A 13,109-nucleotide genomic window follows, 5' to 3' on the forward strand; every position below is an offset into this window, starting at 1 on the left:
TTTGCAAGAGATGGGCAATTTATATGAAGATAAGATTGTTTACTATGGTGTGACAGAACCCAGAGTCTTTAAGTCATATTATCCATTTTGTTTGATAATATATTATATTTTGTTTACATTAAGGGTATGACTAAACCACCTGTGTTTATATAAATACCAAAAGTAGGGAACCTGCCAAATGTATTGAAGAAAATTTCATCTGACAGCACAATCTTGCTTATGTGAGAGCACTGCTGTGTATTTCTTTATGATTGTTCATATGAAATACTAGTAGGAGACAAGATACAAATATATGAAAGACTTTTCCTCAGAGAACTAACTATAGGTAAAGGCTAGGTCATATATGAATATACATGTCATATGAATATATCATATCTGAGAGAAAAAAAAAATCATATAATCTTTCACTTAAAAAAAAAACTCCTGGCCTGGATTTCAAGATCATCCAGGTCAATGGAAAGATCTCTGCAGCCATTTCCACATCCATAAAATGTCTAACAATATTCAGCAACATTTAATATTAAGAGAAGAACAAGTGTAGGACAAGAAGGTGGTATCCAAAAATTAAAAAAAAAAAAAAAAAGAGTTGATTGAGAGGAGGTTTGGCAACCTGAGTGGCCCGTTATTGACAACAGAAACAAACTCCACTGTGGAGGTGAGCAGGGAACATCAAGGATTTTTTCTCCCTCCATCACCTTGCCAAGGATCCAGTCCTTTAGAAGCTGCTGGCCTAGGACAGAATCAGGTACCTGAAATCTTACACAGTCTCCAAATTATTCTAGTTTTTCTTCATTATTGGTAATGTTCTTCTGACACCTTTTTAATGGTGCATCTTTCCTAGACAGTTAGTTTCCCCTTAATTTTCATGCCTGTGTTCCCCTCTGTTTTTCACAGAGCACTAAATTAATTAACCTTCCTGTTTACTTCCTTTTTACACTTGTATTATCACTATATTCCAATACAAATCAAGGAAGGGGGCTTGTTCACTAACTCAGCACCCTCTGCTGGTCTTCCTACAGCAAAACACAAAGTATCAGGCAGTCTTCGTACAAACAACGGTTTTTAAGAGGAAAAAAATAAAGATTTTTCCGGTGATGTTTCACTACCGAAACATAAATTATGAGGAAAATCAGCTTTAGTGCCATACACTGATCATGAGAGGTGTTTTTTAACGAACTCAAGAAAATAATTGCATAATCAAGCATGTGAACGTGTGGAATTTCTCAGGCAAAAAGTCAAAAAGTGAACGTGGCCTAAAAAGCTGATCATGGCCTGAGCTGGTTCTTAGCAGAGCCCCGTGACTGGCATTTTAATGAATATATTATGTAAGAAGCTCTAGAAGCATATCATACTGTGACTTTTTTCTCTATGTAAATTTACTAAAGCAATGTTTCATTGGTGGTAGTCCTGCTAGATAGTGTGTATTTTAAGAAGATAAAGAAGTAAGGCAATACAGTAGCTAGATACTCACTTCCATTCCCACAGTACAGCAAACGAGGAGCTGATCTCACTATTCGTCTCAGAAAATCCCTGGGTGTCAGAGAGGTGAATCGGAGCAGGGCGCCTCCTTCGCCAGCCGGAGGACTGGACATGCTGGTGGTGTTCTGCAGCAGCCTGCTTCTGGAAATTGAAAACAAGATTTAAGTTTGCTTTAACAAGTACCAAAATCTAAAATATATATATATATATACACATTTTTTTAATATTATACAATAGTTTCCAAAGGGAGAGTATTGCTAGCTTCAGCTACCTAATGAGAGGATATAGAGATGACAGAGCCAGACACTTCTCCGAGGTTCACAGTAGTAAGGCAAGAGACAACACACACAGTTGCAACACAGGAAATTCTGATTAGCAAATTCTGAATTGAGAAAAGGAAGGATCATGAGGAGGATGTTCAAACACTGGTGCAGGTACCACTGGGGTTGTGGAGTCCCCATCCTTGGAGGAATTCAAAACTCGGGTGGACAAAGAGTGGAGGCACCCATGTAGCTGGAGCGGTGTTGAGCACGGGGTTGCACTAGAAGATCTCCAGAGGTCCCTTCCAACCAAAATTATTTTATGATAGATGACTGCTGTACCATTAATCCAGTTTAAACTGATGAAACTCACCTTAACAGCACTAATGCTTTGCTCAAGCAAGTTTAAGAAATGCAAGCTCACCAAAGTCAGTGGGACTGCTTAGTTTCACAGGAGAAGGCATAAGGCCAACTCCTATAGGATTCACTTTCAGAAAAGGATCCTGAAATTTTATTTCTGTAGACAAAGTTATAAATTACACCAAGTTCTTTAGTATTTTAACTGGGTTTCTCAGTAGGTTGCCTCTGCAGCTAGACAAGATGGAAGCATTTCACAACCATTAGTTTTAAATATTCACAAATTCAGCACAGAGAATTGGCAGCAGGCTGAAGTGTTTGCTCGGTGCTCTGAAGGAATGTTACTTTGCACTTCAACTTGCACTGGCAGGAAAATCCCTATTTGCTGTTATTGGTAATGAGCTTTTCATCTAACTTGGATTCAGTCCAGGTCAAGCACTACTTCAATGCTGAGACACTGTCTCTATTAATTGAAATTTATGTCATAGATTGTCAATCTTGTGACCTCGGTAGAAGTGAGCTAATGATTCCAAACCAGGTTTCAGCAGACTGCTGTGAACAAAGCTTTGCCTTTTTACCTCATTTATCTCACCTTTGTAACACCAGCTTTTTTCTCTTTTTTAATCTTATCTTTTGCAAAGGACTATATTACTTATTTTGAACATAAAGCAGAGTAAACTGATACAAGGGAGCAAATAGAATATAATACTATAAATGTCAGGTAGTAGCCAATTATTTTGCATACTCCTATAAAGGAAAAAAAATAAATATGTGCTTATAAAAATATAATGTAAGTATTTTAAAAATAGATGGATATACTGCAATGAATGCAATCAAGCAAGAAATCAAGCTTCAAATCCTTAAAAGACATCATAGTCCCATATTCCTCAGGATGCAGATGCATTGGAATAACTGAACTTTCCTGCGAAGGAAGAACCACTTTGTTTCAGCTGGAGATTCAGATTATCTCCGAAGTATCCATATTTTGAGTAATAATAGGATATGAAGCTGCAGCACATTACCTGCAGTAGACATGTTAAGAATTTTACAAAAAAAATATACACCGATATGTCCTGGAATATGAGATTTTCCTTCTTTGAGAGGTTCCTCCCTGTGATACTTTGAGCTTGAACTGCACACCAAGCTTTTTTTTTTTTTTTTTTTTTCAATAATAGCCCACATTGCTCTGCTAATGTTCTTCACTGCATCCCAAAAGAAACATGACACTGCTGGGGGGAGGGTGCACAGGAGGGAGTTGTCATAAAAACGCTAAAGATCCAAATTACTGGAAGCTGTTTCGCTTCCGTAAGAAAACAACCGCATATAGATTTGATCTCAAAACCATTTTTATTTATTTTGTTCCTTATGCCAAAAATCATGAGCAATGCCTTTATTTCTTACATCAGTCATACCACATCAAAACTTAAAAATAAACTTCAGTAATGTCGCTTAAAAAGGACATTAGTGGCAAAATCCACTTCCAGAACAGGAATATCCTTTAAATCCTGGGTGGGCTATTCAAAATCCTTCTGATTTCTCAATTCTTACAACCTTGAGATATTTAAATCATGACATTTTGATTTCAGGTTATACCTGGTTTATTTTAACAACAAAAAAATGATCACCTTAGCTACGTTCCAGCTAACAGGCTTGTTAAAAGAGACAGCCATTGGAACAATTTATGAGAATAAATGCATGAAATAAATGGTTGTACGAAGAAGTCAACTACATTCAGCTATTCAAAGAAGAAAAGGAATAGTAACACAAGAATGGAGTTTAACAAATACAAGTCTTACCTTTTCACCAGAACTAATGTTCATATCTGAAAAATTTACTCTTTATCAAATTTCAGAACCTCTTGCTTAAAAGTTAATAGTTACAAAAGTCTAAGAGCATCATAAGACCTTTGATGACTCAGTATGAAGTATTCTTATGCATCAATAGTCTGACATGTAATTTTAGCTGTGATTGCTAAGTTAATTTTTAGGCTAAACAAATGCCAATTGTAGGCAGGCTTATTAAAATTGGCTGGGACAACAGACGTTTTTACAACATGCTAATGACTAAGGGTTTGATCCTGCAACACTGAGGTCAATGGGAGCTTTGTCCCTGGCTTCAGTGAGGACAGAGGCCTCCATGCACAGACTACTAATAGCAAACAGCAAATGAAAACAGCAACTCACATACACACACGCATTTTTAGAACAGAAGAACTATCCCATGAATGAAATAAATCCAGAATAAACTCTAAAGCTTAGTTGATGAAGTATTCTGTGCTTCATTGTTTTGTAGAAAAAAAAAAACCTGAAAAAAATGAAACTTGCAGCAATTAAATACACAAGACTGAAAACATTCACCATCGACAGATGAAGGGTCAAGAAAATGCATCCCCTTCAAATCAGAAAGAATTGTAGGAAGGTATCTGTGCTTGTGTCCTGCCCTGCATGAATTCAACCCAGCCCAGATTAGTCCCAGTCTGTTGCTATAAGGTGTTTTCCGGTTTCTGTGTTGAAGGGTGATGCAGATGACCCCAGTGAGTCCATTTACATCATACCAACACGTACCTGGTTGATAGCGCAGTGGCTGACACGAAGTGTCATACCAAAACCTCCTCTATTTTGTTCTTTTTTTATATATAACTTCTAGGTTTTCTAGCAGACTTTTCCATCTCAACCATCGAGGAAGCTCAGATTGTAAAAAGAGAAAAAAAAAAAAAGAGATCAGTATTTAAAAGATTAATTTAATCAATGCTTGTATTGACATTCTTATCTAATTCCTCTGTTTCCAGTGAAACACTAATATTGCTGACCATCAGTCTTCACTGGCATTTTGCTACAGATAGAAGGAACCATATGAAACAAAGGAGATATGCATGAGCTGTGAAAACCTTCTTGATAAGCTGCATTTATCCTCCTGAGCTGCCTGAATTTGTCATCTTGCCTTTGTGTCTTTTCTTAAGCTTTGGAAGTTTGGAGAAACAGGAGGGTGTCATGGCTTTTTCCATATTTCATATACAAAGCTCTATCACAAATAACTTTCTTATTGTCAACAGAAATAAGTGTGGCTTGCACTGGTGAATTTCAAGAATGCAGGACCTTTATGCGTGACATTATTCAAAACTCGGAAGTCTTTGTGAAGTCTTTTAGGTAAATTCCAAGTAAATTTGGATCTGGGATACACCCTAGGTGTGCACTTTCGATGATTTAAGCATCGTGTGACTATTAATCACTGGCACTTTATGGAGTTCCCAGTAGCACTGCTGTCTGAGCAGACACCCGCAGATGTCATCGCAACGGGTGTTGCTGCAATAGCACCAAGAAGCCTGAGAGCCGGCAAGTCACCCAGCTGGTTCTTAGGTTCCCCAGAAGGTTCCTGCTGGTGACGAGGTGGCATAGGACATGGGGAGTTCATAAGCCAAGCATAAAGTTCTAGCAAGGTCAAATTAATCATATTACAGGCCACACATATCATTAACTCAAAGCTTTATATTTGATACGCTCTATGCACCACCGATAGGATTCATCTTATTTAATTTTAGCCATCTAAAAGATAAGTGTCTAGTCCAAGCTGTCGTTCACCTTCTGTAGCCAGAGAATCTATAGGAAACAAAACATCTCCAGGAGGTTAACTCACCCAACCTGCTTTAGATACTAATCACAAAGTGAATAACGATCATCTGAAGACGCCTGTCTCTCTCCACTGGACAATTAGCTTGACGCTATGTCTAACATTTAGAAGAGCATTGCTAAGTGCTACAAATCCCATGCACAGAGGCTGACTGAAATGGTTTCCAGGGACAGTACACAAGCAGAGACTGTATCCAAGTCCATATGACGGAAGCTGGCTCAATTTCCAGAACTACTCAGCCTGCAACTTGATGCACCGAAACAGGGATTCTCCAAAGCATTGTCCAAGGATACAACTCTGAGTGCCACGGAAAAACGACAGCCTTGGGAAACTGAAACACTGACAGGGACACACTTGGGCCTGTGTCTCTAGGTGCGGCCGTTCGGGAACCACACAAATATTTCTATATAATTTGAAGATACGGCCCTTCCCCCTGAGATTGAGAAAGGCTATTTCAAGCCTACGTGAAAGAAGGCACATCCTTCACTGCTAACCACTTTCTTGCCTTAAACTGTAAATAAATATTTCTCGCTAGATGGATGGGTCTTACAGGACCCAAGATGCTTTTTGCCTTATAATAGGATCAAGAACAGCCAGTCCGCCAGCTTTTTACAGGGTAAAACAGAGTAACTTCAAACATATTATTTTCTACCTATGTCGAGTATTAGTAGAAGACTGTCAGGGAAACAGGGAAGATAACTAAGGAAACCTGAACAAAAAAGGCCCTGCTTTTACAGACCTTTTGAGTAGACTACTTGTGAAACACTGAAAGAAGTACAGCTTGTTCACTTATGGATCAAGAAACATAAATCATACAACAATATAGTTGTATTTGTACTGGATGTTCCTCTTCAAGAACGAACACACAAAATTTTGATACCTCAGGCTCCACTTGTATAAGGAGTTTAACCAGAGCGCCAGTTTTATTAAATCTGAAAGCATTAAAAGGAACAGTAGATAATATCAATGCACGGAGTAGATAATATCAACGCTCAGAAATAACAGCTGACTCCTACAGAATGAAATGGCCATTGGAAAGTGGTTCCAAAATGCAGCTAAACTGCCATGGGATCCCAGTAGTAACCGCAGTCCCTACTTTTTTTTTTTTTTTTTTTTATGAAAATGTTGTAATCGGGAACAGTTCTAGCTCTTTTTTTTGAGAGAGAAAGAGAGAGAGAGAGAGAGTTTTAAGGAGTACATTGGACAGAATATTCCTCCCTGGGGGGAAAAAAAAGTGTGGATAGGTGATAAATACCTACTTATCTGACACATAGATACATACTATCCATTACTTGATTGTAGCAGGAAGCAGAATTTGGAATGGAAAGGCTTTGGATAGAAAATAATTTTCTCTAAAAAATATACAGTGAAACAGCATGCATTTTAAATATGAATTCTTATGTAAATAACAATCCTTTGTTCCAGATAAAGCAAAGTTATTCTTCTCAATGATTCAGACTTGGTTTACAATGTAGTGCTGAGTTTCACAATGATTCCTGTGACTGCCCATTACTGAGGAGCTCTGGTCCCTACTGACTACATATCCCAGTCCCCTGAATCCAGCCTTCATCTACACGAAGCAGGGAAAGCAAGACTTGCATGCTGGGATATGTAGTGCAAATTAGAGAGCCATGTGTTCCATACAGCTCTGTTTTACACTAATTAAATGCAAGGCGATGCTTGAATTTCTGGTAAATCATAAATCACCATCGCCAGTACAATAGGCCAGGCAAAATGAGAGGATAAAAGTTACACTTTAAGAAAATGTGCTGGTAATTTGACTCCATCCGATTTCCCAAGAAAAACATATAAATAGAAAATGACAGCAGCAAACTCTCTGCTGTCATTACATTCCTGCAGCTTAAATCTAGGGCATCATGAGAAAGTGAGACCATGGTCTTGCTCGCTTGTATTTTATAAAATACAACCCCCCCACCCATAATGCCAAGTAAAATCTAAACACACTGTGCAATTGTATGTAGTTCCAAGTACTAGATTTATTAGAGCATTTAGTGTGTTACAGAAAGGGAAAATGAGAGTGAAAACCTAAAATTATGTTTAAGGTTAGAGTGTGGCTGTGCATGTGTACGAGGCACACACAGGCAGGAACCATTCTGTGCAACCTCTCTGTTGTTTGTATGGTCTATAAATTTTGAAAAAAGAAAAAAAAATTGAAAATCTGAACTGCATTGAAATGGGCTAGATCTCTAGAGGTTCCTTCCAACCTCAACCATTCTGTGTTTCTGTGATTGTAACTGATTTTCTTTGGCTACCAAGAGGAAATTCAAAATCTTATTGATGGAGATTGTAAGAATTTTGCCAAGACCTCCCAAAATCTCTTCTGTTGTGGAATGCACTGCACTGCTCCCCCTACCCCAATAGTTTTGCAAAATAACATGTGTTTAAATTTCCCTATAGGTTTGTTTTCGCTAACAAATTTGGTTGCACTTAACTACAACTTCAAGGTCTGAAACAGTTAACACTGCGCACAACTGTGCGGTGCTCAGTGTCACACTAACAAACATGATTGGACTGAAAACAGCGAGATCAGGTCCAAACATACCATTCAGTCACAGTCAGCAATGGGAACTGGAGGTTTTGCAATGATTCTTAAACCAGTGAGTTTCTGTTACTGGAAAGCCCTACAGTGATGAGTTTTCTCTGTACTTGTGTTCCTGATTGGCTCCAGGTAGGGCCATGCTGTTTGTACAGGTCTTACCTGTGCAAGAGGCTGGAAGCTGCGCCGATTGTATCTACCATGACTAGAGGAGCCTAGGCAGCAATCTGAGGGCTTTCCAAGCATTTTTAGCGAAACCTTTATCAGAGCTGCCCGCTCTGATTAGTCAGGATGGAAACGATGTCCAGCAGACAATCTTGCTGATGCATTAGTTAAGGACCCACCTCACCCTTCCCAAGCACTCTGCAAACAGTCCCTTCTCCCACACGCCCCAACTCCTACACATCCTTTCCTTAAAATCACCCCTCTTTTCTTCACACACGCTCTCAACCCATGATTTGAAGGGTTGCCTTGCTGGAAGCAGCAGCACACGCCATCCCCTCCAGAGTCATCGCCTCCCCAGCCAGGCCCTGTTCCTTGCAGCAGCCTCCTCGCAAATCCTCCCCCACAGCCCTGCCACGGCCACCTCCTCCTCCCCCCCTTCCCGTGGCAGCCGGGAGGGAGCCGCTTCGCTTCGGCATGGCTCGCTAGCCGCACGCTGCCGCGAGGGACGACAGAGCTGCTCCTGCAAGGTGGGCACCCACGCAAGATGGCCAGAGGCTGGCAAGCAGCATCCCCAGATAAGGTACGGGCTGGGGGGAAGACGAGGTTCGTTTTATAACTCCCGCGCTGCATGTGTGTCCCCAGGCCTGTGGGGGATCACTGGCCTCCCTCGGGCCAGTGAGCCTCCATGGGGGCTCAAACCGTGGCGTGATTGAACCCATTGCATCTTCATCCCTGGCAAACCACCCGTTTGGCCAACAGCATCTCGCCTTGCCCACCTCAGCCCCGGGCTTTGGCGGGGGGGGAGGCACACGAGCAGCGCGGTCTCTCCCCCACCCCAGAAGCACCGAGGGCAGCTCCCGCTTTGCCGCCACCTCCCCGGGAGGAGTTATTCGGCCCGGCTCCCTCAGGCGGGCGGCGGGCGGGAGCCGTGGTGCCCCCACGGCCATGGCGGCGCCGCGGAGCGACCGTTAACGCCCCCCCCGCCTCAGGGCGGGCGCGCATGACGCACCCCCCCCACCCCGGCCGCAGCTCCGGCGGGCGCGCGCGCGCTGCTCCCACGCGCATGCGCGGAGCGGGCGCGCGCGGGCACAGGGTGATGTAACCGCCGCGCTCGCAGCCGCCACATCCGGGCACCCCGCGGGACCCTGCGCCGGGAGCGCCCGTTGGCGGCGGCGGCGCTGCCCCCTCCCCCCCAACACTCCCCCCGAGGGGGGGCCCTGCGCGCACGCGCGGCAGGCGCGGCGCGAGGGGGAGGGGCGGCGGCGGCGCCCGGCGCGCCTGCGCAGAGGAGGCGGCGCGGGGTGTGTGTGAGGCGGAGGGAGGGAGGGGGGTGCGGGACGGGCGATCCGCGGCGGCGGGAGAGGAGGCGAGATGAGCGCTGCGCTGCCGCTGCGCACCGGGCCGCCCTCGGCAGCCGCCGCCTGCGAATGAACTGAGGCGAGGCCGCCGGCCGGGCCGCCCCTCTCCTCCTTCCCCCCCTCCTTTCCCTTCTCCCCCCCTCCCCGCCGCCGCCGGCCCCACCGCGGACGTCCCCGCCTGCCCCCGGTTCCCCCTTTCCCCCCACCCTCTGCCGGCAGCGCGGCCCTGCCCGCCTCAGCCGGCGCCGTCCGCCGCCCCCGGGGGGTAAGTGGCGCTGCGGAGTGCGGGGAGCTCCGCCGGGCCGGGGAGGGGACGGCAGGGCCGGGCGCGGGGGCCTGTAAACAAGCGGCGGGGGCAGCGCCCGGCAGAGCCGGGGCAGGGCGGCGCCATCCCCGGTACCGGCTCGGGGCGGAAAGAGGGAGGGAGATAGAAGGGGGGAGGGAGGGAAAACGGCGGGGTGGGGGGGTGGGGATGGTGCTTTGGGATGATGCTGCGTGGAGCCCCCCTCCCCCGCCGTGTCCGCTGCCGCCCCCGCATTGCGGGCGCCCTGCGGGAGAGCCGGGGGGCGGCGGGAGCCCCTCGGGACTGGGCATGAGCGGGGGGTTGGCGCCTGGCTCAGGTAGCAGCGCGCTCCTCTGCTCCTCCCGCCTTGCCCATGCGGAGTTCATTTAATAATGGCTATAAACAGCCTCCTCTGCCATCGCCACCCAAACGCCCCGGGCACGGCGCAGGGAGGGGGATAAGAAAAGGAAAAAAAAAAAAAAAAAAACGCATCTGTTTATAAAGCACCCCACCCCAGCGAGGGTCGGAGCACCAAGCGCTCCCCAAATAGTGACATTATTATGCAGCAGGCGGCCTGTTCACTTGCCAGCACCAGGGAGGCCTTTAAAGTTTGGGCGAGATTCCGGTGCCTTTGAAAACAACCTCGCGAGCAAAGGTTATGCTGCTGCTCTGTGCTCCGTCGTGGTGAGCACGTTAGAAGGGGCTTCAAGCAAAATGCCTCCTTGAATTAAAAACTTGCCCCATGATGTGGTGGGTAACTGGGCCCGTGTGTTAAAAGTCATGGGTTCTGAGTTTATAGCTTTTTTGTCCCCTTAATCTGTGTTACAGTAGATATGATGCAGCCCCAAGACTGGCAGCAGGTTAACTGTTTTGAAAGAATTTGATTTCATAGACATCGTTTCAATGTGTGTTTGTATTTATTTTGTGCGGCTAAAGCATTGCAGTGCCTTGATACGTGTGGCAAAATTTTGTGGTTACAAAACTAATGTTTAAGTTTACTGTAGTATATGTAAGAAACTAATTTACTTTCGATCCGTACCTTTTTTTTTTTTTTCAAATGAGAAAAAGTGTGGGTTGATCAAATGACCTGTGCCATAAGTTTTAAGGCTATGCATGTCATTCAAAAGGCTTTTTTATTATTTTATCTTTTTAGCAGACAGCTGTCTTAAACAGATACTGAGAGCAGTACGTTTGAAGGTCTCCTCCTTCAGTGGTGGATAATATGTTTCCTTAGGTTGTGGTATTTAACAGTAGAATAAGTAGAATCTTTCAAAAAAATACAAGCTCTAACTCCTTTGATTCAAGATGACTTTCCAAAAATGAGCTAGTGCAGCATTTTTCCCCTGTACGTACTTTACGTCTTTGCATACTTTTTTTAAGTTGTTAGGTGGCTGACCAAGGATTTGTGAAGCACTAGTGAGATTACAGATGACTGTTGTAACTCAGGACCCTGTGTGAATTGCCAAATTATAAAGAATTGTGCAAGTTTTACCCACATTTCTTCCCTGAAAGCTTTTCTTCTGATGCTACTCAGTTTTTCTGTCAATAATATCAGAGATAGAAGGGGGGAAAAGATGCATGCTGAGGAAGTTTTACTTCTTCCCTAGTCAGCATCTGTGTAAGCAGTAATCAAATTACTGAGGAAAAGCGATTTTGGTAGTTATATCAGTATTTTTCACTGCAGTAGTGACACGACTGCTCCTAAAGCTTTGCCTTTTGGGCCTGTCTTTGTGGGCCCTACATCTTGTGTATGAGACTGGACTAAAAGTAAAGAACGCACAGATACATCATGCCAATCATTAATGTTTTCCTCACAGACATAGATATCTGATAAAACTCTCTGGTAAATATAGCTTATACTGGAGAGAGCTGATTTATATGCTCTCCTGTTCTTCTGGCATAGCCATGTTTTTCTACTATCTAGGCAAGGCTTATGTATGGTTAATAGATTTTAGTCCTCTGGTTGGTCTAGTAAATCTTTCCCCTTGAGGTATAATATACCTGTTTTCCAAGTATTTACTTAGCTGTCTATAGGTAAGCTTGAGATCCTTTGCTGAAACTAAGGAGGAGAGATGGAGATGCCAAAGGACTGGTGAAGCTTGCAGGTCTAAACAAGCAGAACTCACTTGGTGCAATTTGAATTAAAGCAGAATACAAAAAAAGCTTTTTCTATAAAACCAAGCTGCTTGCCTCTTATCTAGAGTGCAGCTTACACAGTTAAGTTGAGTCATTCTTGCTGAGATAGCATTTTAAGAACTATCGTTTAAATGCTTAGATATTTAACTTTGGCACAGTATAATTTGCAAACTTATGTAACTGGTATGTTTTTGAATGCAGCTGTCAATAAAAGATCTTATTGCCCTTTTCCATTTTAGTGGAACTAGGAATATAAAGCAGCTGCTTTCACACAATGACCTAAATATAAGTCATTTAACAATAACATTTCTTATTAAAATACTGTCATTAATGTAGACATAATTTTATATGTTTGAGTCTATTGAAACTTAAATCTTTTACATAATTGGCTATGCAGAATAGCATTGGAATTAAGCAATTGAGTGATGGAGGTGGTGTTATTAAATAAGCATGTTCTGGAATGGGAGCTTCTGTAAAATTGTGTTCATTCTGTCTCTGTAGACCTGCAACTCATTTTAAAGACTTAAATAATAACAGCATTTGACTCAAGATAATAGTGTCTTAGCAGGACTACACCTGAGCCATGCAGCAATAATTCTTGCTATTGCATGTGATTCTGTCTTTTCTGAAATTCTTCCTCCATTTTCCCAAATCTTACAAAGCATTGCACTATTTGTGTCATCTGTAACTATGTTTTTACAGTGAGGCAGCATACAATTTCATGAAAATTCAGCTAACTTTGAGTATTGCCTCATTGCTAAATGCTTATTGGTAGCTATAGCCTTGCTCCTGTTCCCTTATTTTAAGTCATACACTTAGTCTTGGACCAGAAATAAACTTTGGTAAATACCCAAGTACGGTACTGTAGGGCTTAAGTACAGTGCTCT

General features: G+C 43.3%; 1 protein-coding gene across 3 annotated transcripts in view; it reads left to right on the top strand.

The window, feature by feature from the left end:
* Positions 1-9,008: 9,008 nt before the first annotated feature.
* PPM1A (protein phosphatase, Mg2+/Mn2+ dependent 1A) overlaps positions 9,009-13,109 on the top strand; it is a 29,864-nt gene continuing 25,763 nt past the window's right edge. For 2 of the 3 annotated variants that reach the window (XM_088539366.1, XM_088539378.1), the window contains exon 1: positions 9,959-10,068. The gene's annotated coding sequence lies outside the window, so the exon portion shown is untranslated. Of the gene's footprint in view, positions 9,026-9,958; positions 10,069-13,109 lie in introns of those variants that run through there. The other variant, XM_088539372.1, reaches the window with a different exon arrangement.

The sequence above is a fragment of the Tinamus guttatus genome, unplaced genomic scaffold, assembly GCF_059628265.1.
Source record: "Tinamus guttatus ecotype Peru unplaced genomic scaffold, ASM5962826v1 Tinamus_guttatus_pri_ptg000048l, whole genome shotgun sequence".
In the NCBI taxonomy this organism is placed as follows: domain Eukaryota; kingdom Metazoa; phylum Chordata; class Aves; order Tinamiformes; family Tinamidae; genus Tinamus; species Tinamus guttatus.